This window comes from Topomyia yanbarensis, chromosome 2 (assembly GCF_030247195.1).
Source record: "Topomyia yanbarensis strain Yona2022 chromosome 2, ASM3024719v1, whole genome shotgun sequence".
Lineage (NCBI taxonomy): Eukaryota > Metazoa > Arthropoda > Insecta > Diptera > Culicidae > Topomyia > Topomyia yanbarensis.
In genome coordinates this window covers 350,192,323-350,215,368 of record NC_080671.1, presented here as the reverse complement: position 1 = coordinate 350,215,368, position 23,046 = coordinate 350,192,323, and positions in this window count along the sequence as shown.

The following is a 23,046-nucleotide window of genomic DNA, read 5'->3' as shown; positions in this document are numbered from 1 at the left end:
TAGATGTAAAACGTGTCTGTTCGAATCAGTTGTTGCTCGCATGCCAAACGAGCAACATCATGACTGTAACGTCCGGACAGCCCAATTAGCGGTAGACGCAATGAACTTCCGGCAGTGGTAGCATTAACCCGCAAACAGTTAGGCCGTGTACGAATTTTTAAGGGCAGGGTTAGTTTTTTGGATTGAGTTCAAAACGGCAGGGTGCGACGTGTGTGCGCTGATTGTGAGTTTACGTTGGGCAAATGCTCGACAAACAAATGATTAAGGCGTTTAAGCCAACTGCCAAAATTCATTTTGAGTAGAAATTTCGGACAAATCAATACTTGCGAACCGATCAATTTTTCACACTAAATAGCACTAATTTTTACGTGTTCTTCATCCCATAAGATAATTGAGACAAATAGCGTTCCGAATTTCGCTGCAACGAAAAATAATTGTCACGTCTTCAATCGTTTTCGTCTCATTTTCCTATCGTCCTAGCAGATCCGTGTTTTCAGAAAAATTGTTCAAAGGGTCATGCCCATGTGCATGACAACTATTTTAACTCTGTCGACATGTGACGCTAGTGTATATGTCACATAATAATATATGATATGACAAGTTTTATCTGATGGTCCTGATTTCCTACAAAATTCAGCGAAGTTGTGTTGAAGGACAAGACCGTGTGGATATTATCTGTTTGATTCAGAACTTTTTAACTATATGATACTAATGTATATACATATAACGTAATGAATTTCGGATTATCAATTGATCCCAACAGCCACGACAATCGGCATCTTCAGCGAAGTCAATTATAAAACCAAGATCGTGTGAATAGCAAGCAAGAAAAAAATGATCCACCGAAACTGCGCAACGGGACTAGACTGTAAAAAATTAATGTCAAATATTATTGTACTCATTCGTCGCATTCCGACTGACATACTATTTGAATTTAAAGGTCTGCAGTTACCGGTGTGACTTGCTTTTGCAATGACCACCAACAAGGCGCAAGGACAATCATTGAAATTTTGCGATGTAAATTTGAAAAATCCATGTTACTCCCCAGAAACTGTTATACATTGCTTGCTTCAGGATTGAAACACCGAGAAAAAAAATTATTTATGCCTCAGATGGCGAAACTAAAAATACTGTTCATCTGAATATTTTTCAAATTTCATTCTATTTAAATAAAGAAATTTTCGAACGAAGTTTTTGTTGTTAGGTCTTTAGTTTAAAATTAGTTTTGCTAAGATCGGTCCAACCATTGCTGAGATAATAACATGACATTGCACACTAATACATACATATACATACTAGGGTGGGGCAAATTGATCGTTTTTTCAGCACAGCTCTTTTTTGGTTCCATTTGGGATCCCAAATAACTGTGCAAAATTTGGTTTTGACCTACTTTTTTGCATTTTTAATTCTACAGGCTACAATTTTTCCTGTAGTATGCCAACAAATGGATAGAAGTATAGTCCAGGATATGCTGAACAATTTTGCCGAATGATGTATGGTATTAGAATGTCTCTAAACCAAGTTATAGCTGTTCAAAGTTCGATACATCATTTTAATCATTGCTCAACTACCTACGCTCATGAAATTGAGCTAAGGCTTTTGAATAATTCATCCAAACATACCAATGTGGTAAATCCAAAATATATGATGTTATTTTGGAATGCTATATGAAATATCATTGGTACACCCACAGTGTTGGCAATAAAATGATTTTTGGCATTTAATTCGATGTATCGAACTTTGAACAGCTATAACTTGGTTTAGAGACATTCTAACACCATACATCCTTCGGCAAAGTTGTTCAGCATATCCTGCACTATACTTTCATCCATTTGTTGGCATACTACAGGTATAATTGTAGTCTGTAGAATTAAAAATGCAAAAAAGTAGGTTTTCCCATACTAATTTCCATACAAATTTCAAACGCAATGCGCTATGCCGGATCAAAACCAAACCCCTAATTTTGCACAGTTATTTCACAGTTAGTATTTTAAATTCAACCAAAAAAGTGCTGTGACTCACCAGGCCTCGAAAAAAATTTCAGAGCTTGAGTGATTCCTATACTTGCAAGAAAAGTAAAAATTGCTTTTTTTGTTTTAAAGATTTTCGATTTTCGTTTTTCGAGGCTCTCTCAGTTGATTCATATTTGCTTTCAAAATTTAAATCACTTCAAAAATAGCGACCTATAAAGTGCTGTAATTTGAGTTCTAGTGCTCAGATAGCCATGAAAATCGTAGTAAACATTATTCCGCATGTGTACTTCAAATGCATGCTAATTTTTTTTTCGGTTTTTGGCCTAACACAACATATATAACCCCTTAAGTTACTTCAATCACTAGTCCGTTGTTACCCGTCATTTAAATGTAATAGAGACGCGTGCGTATTCCTCAAAGGGCTCAGAACAGGCACGTTGCTTGCTTTGAGTGGGTTTTCATGAAATCATCCATTCTTTCGGAAAAAGTGGACCCCGGCTTATCGTCGCATTCCTGCCTGGTCTGGCGGTCACGTTGTCGGCTCCATTATCATTAACAACTTGTTGGCTCCAAGATCACTTTAGCTAGTCATTCAGTCATTGTCGTAGACGTGCTTCCTCCGCCAATGTATACATACATATACGTTCGATCGCTTACCGTAATTGGAGAATGTGATGAAAATTTATGTGCGTATGTTTCATGGTGCTGATTCTAATGCTATGTATCGTTAAGCATGTCCAAGCTCCTTCGTTACTCCTTTTTTATGTGAAACCCGTATTGTCTGTCCTTTCTAGAGATTAGATGGAGCGGATGGGTGAACGTCTGGATTCTGCCATACATACACGATAAATAGGTAGGGTGTGCGTTTCCTTTCGGAATCCACAAGTGGTTTCACTCTCTCTCTCTCTCTCTTTCTCGCCAACCGGGTGAAAACAGACTATAAGTCGACTGCGAAGAGCTGTTGACACGAGAACCCATGAAATTCAAATTTCATCCGAATGATAGCGAATCTGTTCTAGTGGTAACTACTGTATCGTGAACCACTTTTGCGCTGATTATTTACATTACAGATTTGAAACCACTTTTATCGTTCCGCATAATAGCACGTGCTTTTATTGATTAGTCTCGACGATTCAGCCGGATGAACATTTCTGCCTAACCGAAATTATCTACATTGTAGATTGCGCAAAGGGAAAAGTTTTTCTGCTGAGTACGATTGTCGTTACTATAGGAAAATCTGTAGCTAAAGATCATTGATTGGTGCAAAAATATAAGAAAGGTGAAAGCACTCCCTTCGAAGATAACGTGATATGTTGTCAATCAAGGCAATTCTTCGCGGTAAGTCGATGTCTTCTAAAAAGCGTTCGTTAGACACGGTGAAATACCTCAGGTGGGAAGTCTCTGTTTTTAAGGTGACTGAACAAGTACGTGATGGAATGGATTTTCCAACTTCTGGGTTGGGAGGATATCTAAATGTGTTTTTCTAGTTTTGCCTCAGATGATTCAGCTGCTGAATGCAATTTATCCATCCGAAAGATAGGAAGATACAGCGTCTTAACTATTTAGATTTCGTTTAGCTAGGATATAAAATTTGTAAATGTATACTAAACGTAGTATTTGTTGTAGAATTATAAAAGAACAAAATAAGATAATAGAAAGGAATCCTACTTCTATCTGGCCTTGGATAACGATAAATTTTTAGGGTAATTTCACTGAAATTACCCTTAAAACTTGTAATGAATTATCTTTCATATTTTTCAGGAGAGATGCCGCGTCTATATCTCGTGTAAAGAGTCGCTTTTGTACGGTAATATGGTATTGCGAATTTGTCTTCCGAAGAATTACAATACTGGAGATGTATAATAATCATTAGCATTAACTCATAAAAAATTTATTAATGATTATGTGCCTCTAGCTGCATCGCGAAATATCGAAAATTTTCAGAACCACATTATTTTTTTTTTAAATTGTTCGATTTTTTTGTAAATCTTCTATTAATTGTATAGTTGGGACCTTTTAGAAGGCATTCTGATCAAGAACACGGTCATCTATAATTTCGGAGAAAAATGCCCCTAGAATTGGGAGAGATGCCGCATCAAAATTGCGAATGAAATGCCGCACACGATGGTGAAGGATGCGTAGCTAATATGTATTTTTTTCACGCTAGAATACCATTAAATGAACATTTCCGTCAGTTATAGGTTCTTAATAAGGTGTTTACACAAACTAAATCACCGTGACATATAGGATCTATAGTCTATTTATATATTTTTAATGGGTTAGATGGATCTAAGTATTGGTTACTTCGGTTTTTGCCTTTCTTCTATAGAAAGGTTATGCAATCACTCTGAACATTGTCAACTTAATCCCGGAGGGCCGTCTGTCATATACCATTCGACTCAGTTCGTCGAATTCGGCAAATGTCTGTGCGTATGTGTGTGTGTGCGTATATGTGACCAAAAATAAGTACATCGGTTACTCAGGAATGGCTGAACCGATTTTTTCAAACTTAGTCTCAAATGAAAGGTACAACGTTCCCATAGGCTGCTACTGAATTTCATTAAATTCCGATTACCGGTTTGGAGTTACGGGTTGAAGAGTGCGGACACACAGCAAATTCACATTTTTACCTTTCTCCTATAGAAAAGTTATGCAATCATTCTGAACATCGTCAACTTAATCCCGTCAATGTCAACTTAATATTTTTTTTTGACTTGTATAGGTTTTCTGTATTTTAACAGTGGCTTAATTAGGGGAATACGGTAAGGGGCATCCCCTCTCCCCCACACCACTTTTTCCTAAACCGCCCTTCGTTCATCATGTACCTCCCTACCCGAATAAAATTTTCTAGTTCCTCAAGAATAAATTTTCCTAGTGGGCATGAAAAACCAGTGAAAAATTTGGTTTGAAATGATTTTGTGTTGAGAAACTAAATCCCGAACCCTCCTGGATCCGCCGCTAATTTCAAGTGTTTCAGCGTCGACACATAGCAACTCAAGTTCGAAGCTGTCGATTCATTGTACGTATGTGTAAATCGCACTGAATATGTAAAAGACATTTCCAGCATTATATTAATCATACCCAGCCATGGAATCGTAGTTTGGATAAATGAAAAAATTGCACCACCAGGTGGATTAAAACGGCTTTTTATTTATAGTTTCAGGCACTAACTTTTGTGAACGCATAAATTTATTTTGATGCCAATTTTGTAATAAAATCGAAAAATTTAACGAAATCATGTTTTTTTTAAAAAATCATTCCTGAATAAACCTAAGTGATATAAATTCATTATGCGGAGGAACCGTCAAAAACTGCTTTTAAGGAACAGCGAGCAATACATAGATACCTATCGCTCGTACAAACATAATGATAAATAGTACCCTTAATAAAGCTACTCCCACTTAACTATTACACAAGGGTGCGAAAGAAAAATATTTTATATTGTTGGGTAAAAAAATGTTTCTAGAAATGGGAGTACCCCCTTAAGCAAGGGAAGATGCTAGGCGATTTATGAGCACAATCAAGCTTCATGAAGCTTAGCTGACGACACTTTTTCGCGAAAACATCAACGAGAGCTAAAAAATACTTTTGTTCGCCATTTTTCAGGTTGAGACCACGGTGCGGAGTCTCACCCGCACTTGCGGCATCTCTCCCACAATGACCATTTTTTGAAATGTTCGTGCAAATTTGATGATTTTTTTTCATGATGAAAATCATTTCAGTCATACTATGTTGCGTTTCGGCTTCGCCTCATCAAAAACCGACACTAACACATTGTCGGAATAGATTAGCGCCGGATTGACGCAAATCCCTTAAAACTAAAACACACTATGTGTTTCAATCAAACGACTGATCAAACGTGATGTCCCGTTCGAGCAGAAGTTCTGTTTATGCCGATGAGACACAAGTGAAGCCGAAACTTGTCTTGGCTTAGCAGGCCTATGCGAAAGCACTATGCTATATTTCACCCTAAGGAGGAAAATTTGGTAAAACCAAAATTTCTCACTAGGGTGAAAATTTGTTGGTAAAAACCAGTCTTTGTACAGGAGGGCACAAATCCTTATTTCATACTATGTTGTGTTTCGGCTTCGCCTCATCAGAAACCGACACTAACACATTGTCGGAATAGATTAGCGCCGGCTTGACGCAAATCCCTTAAAACTAAAACACACTATGTGTTTCAATCAAACGACTGATCAAACGTGATGTCCCGTTCGAGCAGAAGTTCTGTTTATGCCGATGAGACACAAGTGAAGCCGAAACTTGTCTTGGCTTAGCAGGCCTATGCGAAAGCACTATGCTATATTTCACCCTAAAGAGGAAAATTTGGTAAAACCAAAATTTCTCACTAGGGTGAAAATTTGTTGGTAAAAACCAGTCTTTGTACAGGAGGGCACAAATTCTTATTTCATACTATGTTGCGTTTCGGCTTCGCCTCATCAGAAACCGACACTAACACATTGTCGCTAATCTATTCCGACAATGTGTTAGTGTCGGTTTCTGATGAGGCGAAGCCGAAACGCAACATAGTATGAAATAAGGATTTGTGCCCTCCTGTACAAAGACTGGTTTTTACCAACAAATTTTCACCCTAGTGAGAAATTTTGGTTTTACCAAATTTTCCTCCTTAGGGTGGAATATAGCATAGTGCTTTCGCATAGGCCTGCTAAGCCAAGACAAGTTTCGGCTTCACTTGTGTCTCATCGGCATAAACAGAACTTCTGCTCGAACGGGACATCACGTTTGATCAGTCGTTTGATTGAAACACATAGTGTGTTTTAGTTTTAAGGGATTTGCGTCAAGCCGGCGCTAATCTATTCCGACAATGTGTTAGTGTCGGTTTCTGATGAGGCGAAGCCGAAACGCAACATAGTATGAAATAAGGATTTGTGCCCTCCTGTACAAAGACTGGTTTTTACCAACAAATTTTCACCCTAGTGAGAAATTTTGGTTTTACCAAATTTTCCTCCTTAGGGTGAAATATAGCATAGTGCTTTCGCATAGGCCTGCTAAGCCAAGACAAGTTTCGGCTTCACTTGTGTCTCATCGGCATAAACAGAACTTCTGCTCGAACGGGACATCACGTTTGATCAGTCGTTTGATTGAAACACATAGTGTGTTTTAGTTTTAAGGGATTTGCGTCAAGCCGGCGCTAATCTATTCCGACAATGTGTTAGTGTCGGTTTCTGATGAGGCGAAGCCGAAACGCAACATAGTATGAAATAAGGATTTGTGCCCTCCTGTACAAAGACTGGTTTTTACCAACAAATTTTCACCCTAGTGAGAAATTTTGGTTTTACCAAATTTTCCTCCTTAGGGTGAAGTATAGCATAGTGCTTTCGCATAGGCCTGCTAAGCCAAGACAAGTTTCGGCTTCACTTGTGTCTCATCGGCATAAACAGAACTTCTGCTCGAACGGGACATCACGTTTGATCAGTCGTTTGATTGAAACACATAGTGTGTTTTAGTTTTAAGGGATTTGCGTCAAGCCGGCGCTAATCTATTCTGACAATGTGTTAGTGTCGGTTTCTGATGAGGCGAAGCCGAAACGCAACATAGTATGAAATAAGGATTTGTGCCCTCCTGTACAAAGACTGGTTTTTACCAACAAATTTTCACCCTAGTGAGAAATTTTGGTTTTACCAAATTTTCCTCCTTAGGGTGAAATATAGCATAATCATTTCAGTGTTTTTTAGATACTTGTCGTAATTGATGAAAAGGATTTAATCAAAAATTGTATGGTTTACTTTGATGCAGGATTGATTTTTAGAAATGTGCGGCATCTCTCCCCAAATTCCCCTACATAGAAAATCCCAAATCATCCACATAATTTTCATCAGTAATGTTGGAAGGATTGGGGAGATAGAATCGCCCCAACCAAATTAATGCAGCAGTTCATAACGATTGTGGAAATTAAAATGTTTCCCATTATAGTGATCACCTTATTCTGTCAGCCCAACAATGAGAGAAAAACAACAAAAACGTAAGTGCAATGCCCGAATCTTTTCGTCATTTCCTGCAACGAGTCAAATGTATGCATTGTATGCAGCTGGTTCTGTTTATTTCTCAAATTAAAAATATGGTGAGCTGCATGATAGTTTGAGTCTGGAAAGATAACATAATGCCAGAAAATAAAAAAAAATAATGTAAAGAATATTCAATTTGTTTGAAGTAGAATACTTCTAATGTTTCAATATAGGGGTTCCGTTTCAAAATATTCTGCCGAAATTTTTTTTTAATATCTACCGTTGTACTGAACGAAAAAATAAGATTATTGCGCTATCTGATTGGAAATATGTACAACAATTTAGTATCCAATTCTGTAGAATGTACAAATACTAAAAATAACGGAAATAATGGATTTTATGAAAGCAGTTATTTATTAACCAATGAACTGCGACACGTATGAAAAGGGAACATAAGAAAAAATCGTTAGTTTGTGTTCTGACGTTGTAGGCGTAGTAGCTGCTGACTGTCGCCATGCGCTGATTCCAATGATGCACTGGTGTGCCAGTTTCATACGTACTTAGAAGATATAATGATGATTGATGACACACCACAGAAAAAAAAAGAAAGTTCTTTCTTTCGGAGCTGAACAAAGGACGATTCAGACGATACATCAGCTTCCGTCAACGTCAATGGAACGTCACCGTACCGTCAGGATTAGTTACATGCGTTTGTTATGTGCCCGTCTTCGTAAAGCTTATTTACTTACTCGGTCCTCGGGGCAAACTGGGAAAAAGTTTTGCGTATCATCAATGATCAAACACAGTTAAATAACGATCCGTAAAACCAGATTAATTGTATAACATGTTGATGTATGAGGGAATTTTCACATCTACATTAAGACCGGCATAGTTTACTTGCGGCTGGATGACGCAATGTGCATTTTACTTATTTTGTTTGCGAATATCGCGGCTCAACAAGTGAAAAGCTCCATGTCCTAATACTGCATTCGTTTTCGATTATCATACGTGACAATTGCAGGGTTTTTGTGAAAATTCCACTCTAAGAAGCCTGCTTGGTGAATGTTTGAACATATTATTATTTAGGAAAATATGGGTTAAAACGCGCCCCCTAAGGAAATAAGATCATAGCTTAGCTATAGAACATTAATTGGGATAGTTTAATTAATATCATTTAACCAACATTTTACACTGTAATGTCAATCATAACGCTTTGCAAAATGTTCAAAAACATGTAAAATATGCAATGTTTCAAAATCATTATAAATTACACTATGAAAAATGGGCGGAGTAAAACGCAAACGATTTTGATTCTTTTTCACAGATTTTTGGCATTTTGATGAAAATTTCACAGATTTCCACAAATTTTTGGAAATATTGTGATTTTTCACAGATTTTTGGGAAATTTATCACAGATTTTTTTTTTCCTGTTTCAGTCAACACAGATGGCAAAAAGATTTTTTTGACCGAAACACAGATTTCAATGTGGCTTCCCTGTTCACAAAAGTGTAGCTTTAAATCGCCGTAGGTTATGCAATTTTTAGGTTTTCAGAACAATTTTTCTGTTTTAGATTAAAAATATGGGTAGGTAATGAAGTAGCATACACTTTAAGCTGTTAATGCGAATCAAGTTATTTCGGAATTTCTAATGGAATTAACGAAATAACGGTACAAGTATATCCGATTTGCTGCTGTATCCAAATGAATCACTCTCATTAAATTCTCTTTTCAGGGTTACCATAAGAGGATACATATGTTTGAATATTTTAGATTTTGATGTACGTATATCGACATTTCGGTATTTCCATTAGAAATTATGAAATAACTGGTTTTAATACAGCCTATCAGAAAATTGTTAAATCAAATTAACAGCCTAAAGTGTATTCTACTTCACTCCGGTTATGTTTCTGACAATACCTACCCATCTTTTTGTTTTTTATCATTAGAAACATGCTTGCATGAACTTTTATTCTTTTTTTCAAGAGATCGATTTTTCGCTCGATTACGTATACATTCAAAAATATGTGTGTGAACTGTTAGTCAATCCACAGTACCGAGCAATCGATGCCAAACAAAATGTGCAAATGCACAAAGACTGACCTTTCCTTCAACCTTATCTAAACTTTAGCATCACTGTAGAAGTAAAACTTCGGGCTCCGATCAAAGGCTGGAGAACGAATGAGGCTATATTCTTGTAGACGTGTGGAGCGGATTAATTGTTAATTGAGATGGTAGGTTAATCTTTGTCATGTGATACGATGTCATGTAATTATACTATCATTCACTTCTGATATAGAATTCCCATCCCTACCCTCACATAGTTTTAGCTGGCCAACCCAACTCCGATGGGAACTTTGATCGTATGCTTAAAAGCGTCTGTTCTCTATATTAGGAGCGGTTCTTAACAAGGTCCGTTCCGGATAGGGCAGCTGAAGGAGAAATAATGTACCACGTTAGCTATACCCAGGGCGTCGGCCTTATGACGAGGCTAACCATCGCAGCCTTGACAAGGTGGCATACCGAATAAACAACAACAATATCAAAAATGTAACAATAGCTATAGGATGGAAAAAACAGCAAAATACAACAATGTTTAACGGAAACTGATTGGAATCTTGGTACTTGGTACGTCAGTTGGAACCTGGGAAAGCCGCCTTTTTAACCGGGAGCTACAAAAAGTGAAAGTTGAGATTGCATCCCTTTAGGAAGTTTGTTGCGCGGTGCAGAAGAATGAGTATGCCGCGCAGTAAGCCTAACTTCGGATACCTCGGTCAAGTACTACACCTACCACAGTACATACGAGAAAGCAGAACATGGAGAGGATTTCGTACTGCTATATGTTCAGCAGCGGCGGGTCATTGGAACGCTATCGGTGAGTGATTATATCTGCGTGTTGAGGAAAAAGGCACGCTACCCGATCAGAAACACATAACAGAAACATTTCAAAACTATATCTCGCGCTGTTACTTGTTATAATTTTCTGTTATTTTAACTACTAACGAGACCAGATTTATAACAGAGCTTACTACGAAAGTTGCATTGCATTCTGATTGGGTACTCAACTAGTTATAGCTTGACCAGGGTCTACCCGCCTACAAAAGACAAACCCGATAATCTGAAAGGTCAATTCTGTGACACTCTAGACAAAAAGAGAGTGTCTAAATCATGAGCATGAGCATGATTACCGTACAGTTCGTAGTTGCTACTCCATGACTGACTAGAACAAGCGAAATTGCATAGAGTATCAACGAATGGGGCCTGGGAGTAACTATGCATTCTCAATGTGCACGTTTCGAGAGTTCTATACTTTGAAATGCCAATAACGGCGCCGCGCACGTCCTTGCAGTCATCGGGGAAGGAAAGGAATGTTAGTGTAAGAAACGTTGTTATGGAGACCGTGTATACCTCTGCATCTCCACGTTCGTCACGGGAAGGAGTTTTTGTTATTAGGATGGGGTAAATAGTTACATAAATCTGGATTCACCTTGATATGTGATACGATTTATGCAACTCTCAGAAGTATTATAATGTGTTCATTGTCTTGGCAGCCGACTTCCGAGAATTTATGATAGATTTATCGTTTGTTGAATTAATTGCGAAATGCTCGGTTTGTAAAAAAAGCAACTTCAGCTCCGGATTGCCGACAGTCGGGAGTGTTGCTTAAATTTAATTATATCAAGCGGTACGTGAACGATTTTATTATTTCTTGTTTCGTTATTCCGGCGAAACACGACTTTCCAAAAACAATACAATATCATGAAAAGCGATTACCTTTAGGTCTCGAAACAGATATTGTAATTCCTATATAATTGAAGATTTCGTAATAAATGTATTATTTATCGTGTATTAACGTTGGTATTCTAAAGTAAATAAAACGACAGTTATGTATTGGTTTCTTTCTCCGCAAACAATTAAATAAGGGGCCATTTGTTTTGTTTTTCACGCGCGTTTTTAAGCTAACTAAAACGTATTTCAAACGGCATTTAATTAGAACTATCGAAATACCTGAAACGACTAGCTTTGTTTGACGAATATACAACCAACGACGCTAATTACTAGAACTAGTAACTGGCTTCTGAGTCTTCTCGTGAACTGTAAATACTCAACCCTCATACATGATTCAACAGTCATCACTTCACTCAGACAAGACCATTCGTATTCCCCACGCACATGAAATACCCAGTCCAAAGAAATGTCAGCTCGATTAGCATCAACCGGCGGATACGTGTTCCCTTACAATGCCATCAAATCAAAGAATATTTAAAATTACATACGACAAAATATGTCCAATTCAGAATAAAACGAAATGAAAACTACTTAATTATTTGCAATAAAATAGGATCGGAAAAATTAGTTGCTTAACCAAGGATCATTCTCAAAGATAGCACTGTTGATGAATCACCTTATAAAATAGGTGATGTGGGACGCGGACGAAAATAGTTGACCACCGCCAAAAAGAGAGTGTCTAAATCATGAAGTAAAACTCGTAATCGGAGATATAAATGCACAGGTTGTAAGGGAAGAATTGTTTTGTTCGGTTATTGGCATGGAAAGCTTCCATCCGACCACTAATGACAACGACCTAATGTTGATAAATCTCGCCGCAGCCGGAGACATGGCTAACTGTGGCACCTATTTCATACGGAAGAATATTCGAAAGCACTGGAGACACACAACTGGCGAAACTTGTATGCAAATCGATCATGTTTTGATAGACGCTCAGCTGTCATTGTTTCTAGGCGCCTGGAGAAATTTCGTAAATGGTGAATTCAATGTTGAATGCAATGTTGCCCAAACTTACCTGCACTACAAGATGGTGAAAACAAATTTAGAAACTGGTTAAAATTACTATTCAAAAATGGAACTTTAACTTCAAGAAGAATGTAGGTTTTTATTCCAAAACACATCTAGCATAAGAACGGAAGCGAAAGCCAAAAACACACGCCTGTCTTTTTCAATTTAGGAACACCTTGACCATTTGCTTCGACCGTTACTGTGCTGTACGGCCCACCAAACGCTCATCAGCCAGTATCACCGGTTCTCTGTACAGCGTAGTTATTTTCGGATGCTAGCGTTTTACTTAATTTTATTAGTTTTTTTCAAATCGATAGCATTTTTCTATTTTCGGGCAATAAGTGGCATTGTCACTTCAACAGCCGACAAATCAATTACAATTAGGATAAAAGGGTATAATACGCCCTCCGGGGCAAAATGCCCCTCTTCAATTCTCAGGATTCCTGAATTTATTATCTAAAAAGTAAAAATGACTGATAACAGTATCGTTTCATGAAATCATCGTACTAAGTTAGTTTGGTATTTTTAATATGTTGCAAAACAACAATATACACAAAAGTTTCAAAAGAGCTGCTTTGATTTAAGCTCCCACTTTTCCAATAGCATTACAACCAATTAGAAACAGTCGGATTTGATAGAACTATTTCAAGTAGCTTACTAGAATATTATAGTTACTATCTTAGTTTTTAGTTTGGTTTAAAACTATGTGTGCGTGTAGAATTATTCAGGCATTCACAATAGTTCGTCACCGGCTAAAACGCCCCACCCATTGCTGTGGTGCATACTAACCGATTGCTGTAGGACATACCATCCTGCTGTTGTGGGGCATATTACACTTTACCCTGGGTGAAAAAACTAGAATTTAGGCATCTTTGAAAAATGTTTAATAATACTTGTATCCGCATGTTTTTAATTAAAAATGAAACGGGTACTAATTTCTAACTAATATAAAAATAAATTAGAGTAGTTACGCGGAGATCATAGTTTCGAATGGTGAAATATAGCTATTATTGATTAAGGGGGGCCTATTAGACCTGTTTACCCTAGCAAGATCACGACATCAGTAAGAGATTTATAAATATCAAGTTTCAGCTCATCATAGCCAAATGACAAAACTGGCTATCGATCAGAGAAGACAAAATCTTTACAAAATTGAGAATAATGAGCAAGCTGTGGTGGATTCACCAATACCACCGAATCAATAGTTATAATTAGGGAGGCATATCGTTGTCGAATGCCGCCTAGGACAAGGTACTCCTCCATATTCTAAAGCCGCACAGCATTGTTAGCAAATACCAATGTGAGCAAACTCCAAAAATTGAGCGTACATCCTTGATGAGATTTAATTGACCATGATGCAATATTAGATCCCAACAGGAAAATTGGATTAAACCAATCTGCGCATTAAGCGTACAAAACCTAACTTATTAAGATTGATTTTTTGTGTGTTTCGAATTCATCTCTTCAGTAACTAGCACCAAAAAAATTAAAACAGGTTTTTTATAAATCATCACTTGAAATTCAATTCTTTGATTTAAATTTGAACTTAGTATGTATACGGTATTGAGTATTTAATACTCTGTAAGTGGTGAAGTAAGGTGTTAAGTTATGTTGAACGGATAGGAAAAATTAGTATGAAATTAACTTAGACATTACATCGATGCTCAATAATTTCAGCTAGCTTTTAATGATGAGCATCCAATTTGGAGCAGACACTCCGGGTGCGACTAACTATTTTCTCAGGGCATGCCGATAGGGGTCAATTTATGTCTGCCACTCTACGTTCAACATTCCGTGACTGACTTGATCAGAGTGATGTCCCGGGAAGCGAATGCAAAAGCTCTGGTTTACTGACGAGAAAGTCTCCCTAGCCACAAGACAAGAGTTCGTTTTCGCTTTCTCGTCAGCAAACAAGAGCTTATGTAATTGGTTCCCGGGACATCACTCGGAACAAGTCAGTTGTCTTAGACGTTCGCATGTGTCGTGAGAAATGTTTAGAATTTTTTGTGACCTAACTAGTGCTAATTTAGGTACTAGTCTAGATATAGGTTTTACCTTTCATTTGAGACTAAGTTTGTGCAAATCGGTCCAGCCATTTCTGAGAAACAGAAGTGATATTTTTCCTACATACACACATTCACACAGAGACATTTTCCGATCTCGATGAACTGAGTCGAATGGCATTTGACACTCGGCCCTTCGGGCCGGGATTATGTTTTTAAAGTGATTGCATAACCTTTCTATATGAGAAGGGCAAAAAGGTGCAAAATCAGCTAAGACCCAAAAAGTCGATTTTGGACCAATTTTTTTTTCGAGATTACATCAACTCTCGACGTTTCATACGTTTTAAAGACATTTGGCATCAAAAATACGAATGCGATTTCCGAAATTTGAAAGCAAAACTTTCGCTCCAGCTTATATGGGAATTTCACAATAGCGACCGAAAATAAAAGTCGCAAGGACAGAACATGCTTCTTAAAACCCATTTCAAATATATAGGAATATAAAAACCGGATATAAACTTCAAGCATAAAAATCAGACTGGTACTTTCCTTTGTAAGAATCGGATAAAAAACCTTCAGCAAAAAAACGGAAAAACCTGTTTTACTCCACCTAGTGGTGCAATTGTGCCTTTCTCATTTATCAAAGCTATGTTTTAATAGCTGGTTACGTTCAATTTTACATTGTGGGAATATCTAGCATAGCATATCATATGCGATTGCACAAATCGTGGGTGGCTGTACAGTGCTCAGCTAATATTTAACAAAATATCCACCATACCGCGTCGCAAGAAAAAAACATTTGGGATTAACGCTTTTTCTTCATAGTGGAACAAGCATCACAGTGTACACCTGGCCACGTCCTTACAATCGCCGAGGAAGGGAAGGAATGTTAGTTGAATATCTACTAGCGAAAGTGCAGGGAACCCATACTTCTTTCATAGATATTTCAGGAATAGGAGTTTGTGTTAGTAAGGCAGGTTAATTATCAGGAACTTATTCAACCCCATTTCGAAGGAAATACAGTGTAAAATGGATGTAACTTACCTTTTGTCCATTAATTTAAGGGAAACCTAAAATCAATGCGTAAAACGGTTGTGAAAATAAAATGATCTAATGCACAAAAATTCGTGAGCTCAAATAAAAAAACAAATTATACGTTGTTTCGCATATCTCTGCGGATCTTCTGATAGACAACACTTCTTTTACACCTGTGGTAACGTTTTGTCACATATGAAATTATTAGCACTGATTCCATCAATAAAATTCAATTAAATATGTTGCTTTCTTTTAAGCCGCCATTTTTCTCAACTATACACCCTATAACATAACGTCTCGTGAAATGTATATAAAAGGGACGTCGCAATTCATATATACAATACGTCGCGATGTTCGTGTACGTCAAATATAATAATCATTTGTTCTACTTCTAGAGTAGAACCTCTAGCAGAACCCAGTCACTTTGAACCCACCCTAATTGAACGCGAGAACGCTTTCCGCTACTCGCCTGCAGATGGCGAACTGAGTACGACGTGTAAAAATTTAGTGGGGAATTGTGCATAAGTTAAAACGCAACTTTTTACTACCGAAAGGCACTCCAGTATCAAACTTTTTCCAATTTTTGTCACCGCATGACCGAAAATCTACAAGACATGAGTCAATTGAGACTTAAATATCACGAGCACAAAAATAACAACGTTAACTTGGTTAGTATATATGAGTGCACGACTCCCATGAACCTGATGAACAGATGCTTTAAAATCGCATTTTGACACGTGCGATCAAAATCGTACGATTTAAATGGTATGGTACGATTTAAATCTTACCCAAATCCTAAGAATAATTTTAAATTATATTCGTACGATTTAAAATCGCATTTTGCAATGTTCAACCAAAATCGTACGATTTAAATCGTGCGATTTAGGTTGTGCGATTAGTAGCAGTCTTTTAGATACCATGCTGATTCCGATTTATATGGGAATTTCATGCGTGACCCCACTCTTTAACCTGTAACTCCGGAACCGGAAGACGGAATTAAATGAAATTCAATAGCAGCCTATGGGAACGTTGTACCTTCCATTTGAGACTAAGTTTGAAAAAATCGGTTCAGCCATTCCTGAGTAACCGATGTACTTATTTTTGGTCACATACATACATACATACATACAAACGCACACACACATACGCACACACGCACAGACATTTGCCTAGCTGGAGGAACTGAGTCGAATGGTATAAGAGACTCAGCCCTCCGGGTCTCGGTTAAAAAGTCGGTTTTTAGAGTGATTGCATAGCTTTTCTATAGGAGATTGGCAAAAAATATATCCGATTCTTACAAAGTTTTTGATAGCCGACTTTTAATCTTGAACATCAAGATATGCGGATGCTCCTACGAACGATTTATTTATTTTTAAACGATTTTTATACTGGAGGTTCCTCCTTGCTGAGTTTTTTCGGCTGAAAACTTTTTAAGCGATTCTTATTCTGAAAACTTACGATTTTTATGCTTGAAGTTTATTTCCGATTTTTATATTCTAATATGTTTGAAACGGGTTTTGCGAAGCATTTTCTATCCTTGCAACTTTTATTTTCGGTCGCTCATATGTGACCAGTCGACACAGTCTATATTTCAAGAACCATATAACCGATCCATTCGAAATTTTATCTATACAAAAAATATCCCCCAACCATCTCCGAAAAACTGATGTGAATTTGACAAGACGTCCATTTTCCCCGGGACTACCGGAACTTTTCATTATGGTCAATATGGCCAACGAGACTTCGAAAGGTGGGGGGGGGGGGGGGGGGGGGGTAGGCAGAGGATGGTTGATCGGAGGTGCAACCAACCGCATTTTATACCTTCGATTTGATTCTTGGTTTGTGAAAATCGGTTCAGTCATCACCGAATGACCAATATGATTTTGATTCTGGAATATACCCGAGACCTCCGGGGTTATCGATAGTGGAAAATAACTTCAAAAAATCTTTAATTGCCCATCAGTGAGCTAGATCTGCAAATCGAAGTTATTTTATGTCCATTTCAGTAGATTTTGAACCTCTGAGGAATCACGATTGTAATGGTTTATATGGAAAATTCCTGTGTGACCGCACTAATCAACCTATAATTTCGGAACCAATAGTCAGATATGAATAAAATTCAATAGCTGATAATGTCATTTCTTTCTTTTTGTTCAAATCGATCAAGAATTCGCTGAGAAATAGACGGGACATTAGCTAAGGAATTTGGCAAGTTCTCCGAGGGCATCATGAACCGTCATTGGTGGCCAATATGATCAAAGTTACTTCAATTGACCATTAGTGATCTAGACCCGCAAATCCAAGTAATGTTGTATCATTTGGATATCATGGTAGTACCAGTTTATATGAGAATTTGCTGAGTGACCGCACTCTTCAACCTGTAACTCTGGAACCAGAATTCCGATCAATAAACAAATCAATTGCAGTCGATGGGAAGGTTGTACCTTTCATTTGAGACTAAGTTTGTGCAAGTCGGTTCAGCTATCTCTGATAAACAGAGGTGACATATTTTCCCACATACACACCTACACACACATACATACACACATACACATTTTCCGATCTTGATGAACTGAAACGAATGGTATATGTGAATCGGCCCTCAGGGCCTCGGTTAATAAGTCGATGTTTGGAGCGATTGCATAACCTTTTTATATAAGAAAGGCAAAAAAATTCCCTTACCCCTTTTTGAAAACACGATCTTGAGCGAATGGTAATGAAAAATGTGATCAATGCAACCAAAGAAATTTACCGCCTTACATATTGGCTTTCCATTAACTTGAAAATGGATGTAAAAAACTGTCTTTTAGTGATTCTGTTTGGGATTGCTGCTTGTAATAAAATGCAACATAGTGAATGACCATCATTTGAAGCTCTTCATGCAGACTGTGTACAATGTGCAATGTAGTGTAAATTTCTATACCCATAATTCGAGGCTTTTCAAATGAATGCAGAATAGTAAGTTGACAAAACAAACATTCAGCTATACTCAGGTTTGATTTAATTTCTCCTAGAAATAAATATGTACTTCCCCATGAATTTGTTTCCATCACTTCGTTCTCGTTTCTCTGATCTATCGGGCCCATTTAGCGTTCTCAATCGAATACAGAGAAGGAACTGTGCAGCACTTCCTGATATTACCCCATATCACATGGTAAATTAGTTCGCCATTCAAATGTCATCAGCACAGAAAATCATTCGAACATCAAACACTTGAACGCATCAAACCGGTCGGGGTGAGACACACATACACACAACAGACACTTTCGGCCGGCGTTTCGTCGTTGGAAGTGGTCGGTGAGACAGGCCAGGAAAGCTGAACAAAAAACATGGATCAGAACGGGTATACTGGTGACACTATGTCGGAAATGGCATTTTTCGGCACTTATATTTTTTAACAGCGATTTTGAAACCGACTGATTATAATAAACATTTTGATATGATTCATGGTTCATTGCTTCGAAGCGTTTTCGAAATCATTTCGACTGTGCCTAAAACATTGGTTTTTATATTATCTTTATAGCAGAGTTGTTATTAATAATTATATCTGCAGTTTGTAAATGAATCGGAATACCTACAACAATTTCGTAGGGTTGTAAGCTCATCAAAAAAATGTAAACATGAAAAAGACCTTTCAGCTCACCTGCCCTTGTATGCATTTGTGATGTTAACGCCTATAAAGTTGATTTAACTAATGTGACGTAGGAATGTCGATAGCGATGTCGATGCGCTTTTTTCAAAACCGATTTTTTGCATCCGATCTTTTCGGTTCGATATTTGACAACATCGATTTTATTGATTCAATAAAATCCATGTGGTCAAATCGATTTTCCTTTCAAAGTTTTCATTGAAAAAAACGAGATTTTTTCCACATTCATTTTATTTTTTATTTATTTCGATGTCGATCGATGTAGCAAAATCGATTTTATTTTTCAAAACGCCCATCACTAATGTGACGTTTGCGTCACTTTTGCATTCAAGGGCAGTCAAGCGGCCGTCTGCTTGAAACTAAATTTTGCAGTTTTGTCACATTATACATGCTTATTCTCGGCTACTAATTGCAACGAAGATGCTTTAACTCAAAGTTGAGAAAAATATATTTGATAGTTCATTATGATGTATGATCGAAGTGGGCATTTTCAGAAGGAACGTACTCATTTTGACAAGGAACCGCCACTCACTCCAGTTGTCCTGGGTTCAATTCCAGCCGAGGTCGTTGAGATTTTTCTGAGGTGAAAAAATCTGTGGTCACGTCTTCCTTCGGAAGGGAAGTAAAGCCGTTGGTATCCGGTCCATGAGTTGATGGATCGATATCTAGTCCAGATAGTGGAGTCACCTCTCCTGTGTCGGTAAAGAAGAAGTAGAATCCAATTTCTATACTTACTAACAAATATCCTCCTCCCGTGATACTTGTGGAGTGCGCAGTAGTATATACGGCCTCTAACAAAAGCAAGTATCGGACTAACCATTCCTTCACTTTCCTCTCGAGATCTACGTTGTGGCCTGGCCGGCGCTGGTATTGATCTATAAAAAATTTAGGATTACCAAGAGTTGCACATTGAAAGATGTTTCGCTACTCCCAAGCACAATTGTCTACTTATTCCCTGTGCAACTTCAGCTGGTCCAGATCGATAACGAAGTAGCGGCCAGGGGTGGTCGCACAAGCTCAAGCTTAAGCTCAATCTCGCTTCTGACAAAACGGTACCTACTTAAAATAATTCTAGGGGAATTATGAGAAAAACCGACACTGTGGGTAAAATCGACCCCCCACAACTTTCCCTAGAAAACTAATTTTTATTCATTTCATGATGACGCTTTATTATTAGTACGATTATGTAGAGCATTTTAAGACAAATTGAATTTACGTTAGTAGGTCGAATGTCATAAAAATGAACAAAACATACGCAAACAGCGTTCATACTCGTCTGGATGTTAGATTTTGTTGGGAGATTTTAGAATTTTAACCGAACAAAAGCTTTTCAAATCACCATTTTTTCAGTATCTATTATTATCGGCCTTTCTATAATCAACTGGGTGCATTGAAGATGAGTTTGAGAAATTCAATATTTATTATTGCTTTTTAAAAAAAATGTTCGCTCTTGGGGTAAAACCGACACCCTTTGGTTGGGGTAAAACCAACACGCTGTTAAGATGGTTGTGTTTATTTGCGGTTCATTGCAAAAGGCTGGAGATGTTTGTGACACTTCAATTACTATATTAGCACACTATAGTAATAGCAGAAATACTTTTATTGTGCTTATTTCTTATAAGTCTATTTAAAAATAATTAATTGGAATTTTTGCTTATCAGATTCTATTGAAGCTTTTGGTATTTCTGCTAAAAGCACATCGAACCGAATTTCTAGTGTTCTCTTGGTTTGTCATAGATGAACTTTTTTGCAGTGAGACAATGCTCTTTTGTATACCCCGGTAGATGGTTGATGATCAGAGTCCCGAAAAATCAATATCTGAAAAAGGTAGTTTTACTAAGAAGTGTGTCTCACTTATAAGTGAATGAATCCTATTAGCAGAGTGTAGCACGCTTGCAAATCTTCTCTTACGAAATAAAATGACACTGAAGGTTGCAATGATGTCCGTAAGGATGACTTGGAAATATACATATCAAGAAATAATCCTATAGCATAAAATACTCTTGTTCATAACACTACGCTTTCGAACTCTCTTCCCTACACTACATGATGAAGCTACAAGATGAAGCTACAAAAAGCACATGTATGCATCACACATGTTCACACTTTATTACTCACGCATATATCACATTTTTAATAAAAAAGTTGAGGGAAAATAAATTAAAGGGGTGTCGATCTTACCTCTAGGGGGTGTCGGTTTTACCCGCTGTGCCTAGAAGAAGTCACTTTGCTTTCCAAGTTTTGCAACCAATAATTCTTGAAATAAAATTTTTGAAGCGCTGACAAATTTAAGCCTTGTTAAGAATTTTCTGAAGATTAATTCTGCGTAGAAATTATAATTTTATTGGTTTTTTGGTAACCCAGAAAAAGTGTTAAGCTTAAGGTGTCGGTTTTAACCATAATTCCCCTACTCATTTTTGAGAAGAAATATTTTTTGTTGCAATGGTGAGAAAAAATTTAGTCAAAAATTATTTGCTAACACTTACATGTCCATTTGTTATAGGATTAAAACGGTTTTTCCTTGCATATATAGGGTTAAAACGGTTTTCCTTGAAACAGCTGGGTCCAAGAAACACGAAACACCTGTCATATAATACTGTGAACTCTTATTGATCTAATGAAAAGTTGTATTCATAGTTAATAGCCTCACGGTGTCTCTGGTATAAAATATTTAGTCAAAAAAATCAGTATCGCTAAAATACTCACTATTCGAAAGCTTAGAGGCTCGTCTTTAATTTGAGCATAACTTTGAAATCTTCTATCGGGGGTCTAGAGTTTTTTTTTGAATTTTTATGATCAATCTTTTAGGAAATTTTTCAATGAGTAGCTCAAAACAGATATCTCCCTTTTAGAAGTTTAAATCAGTGAGCACACACGGTCAGAGCAACGGACTTGTAACGTTGATGAAATTCTTCGAAGACACCATTTAGCCAGTTTCGCGTTGGTAATTGGGAGTCTTGAAATTCACAAAACAAAACGTTTCCTTCGTTTTTTTAAATATATTTTTGTTCGGGGTTCCTATGTAACTGAAGTTGCAAAATTCAACCATAGTTCTATGGATTCTTCGAACAATTTTAGCTCAACTTGATTTGTTTTAGTTTTTAGTTTCCTTGAAAATTACGAGTTTAAATACGATCGAAAGAGTCACCCTTTAAAAAATACATAAGAGCAGTGCTTTTAGCAGAAAATTAGATTTTCTGCAAAATCATTTCACGATATCTGTTTTAAAGGGGGCGAGAAAATATTTGGAAGCGGCAGGGTGTTATCTATTGTTAGGGATTTTTTTATTTATTCTAATTAGCAATTCTATTATAGGAAATATGGAAGAGTTGAAATTTTGAAGCGTACTTTATAAAGTATTTCAATTTGATTAGTCGTCGAAACGAAGGATCTAAATACTTCAAATAAAGGTAAAATGGTTGGAGAAATCCGAAAATTATATAATGTTGAACAAGAAAATGGTCGGAAAACAATCCTGAGCAAAACACTCTATTAACATAAAATATAAACATAAAGGTATTGTTACGCGGATTTGAAGAAATTCTAGAAAGTCATTATAAACCTATGTTGGCCCAAAAACTCACCTGTTTAAATAATTTCAAAGATTTTTTAAAGATGCGAGAAAT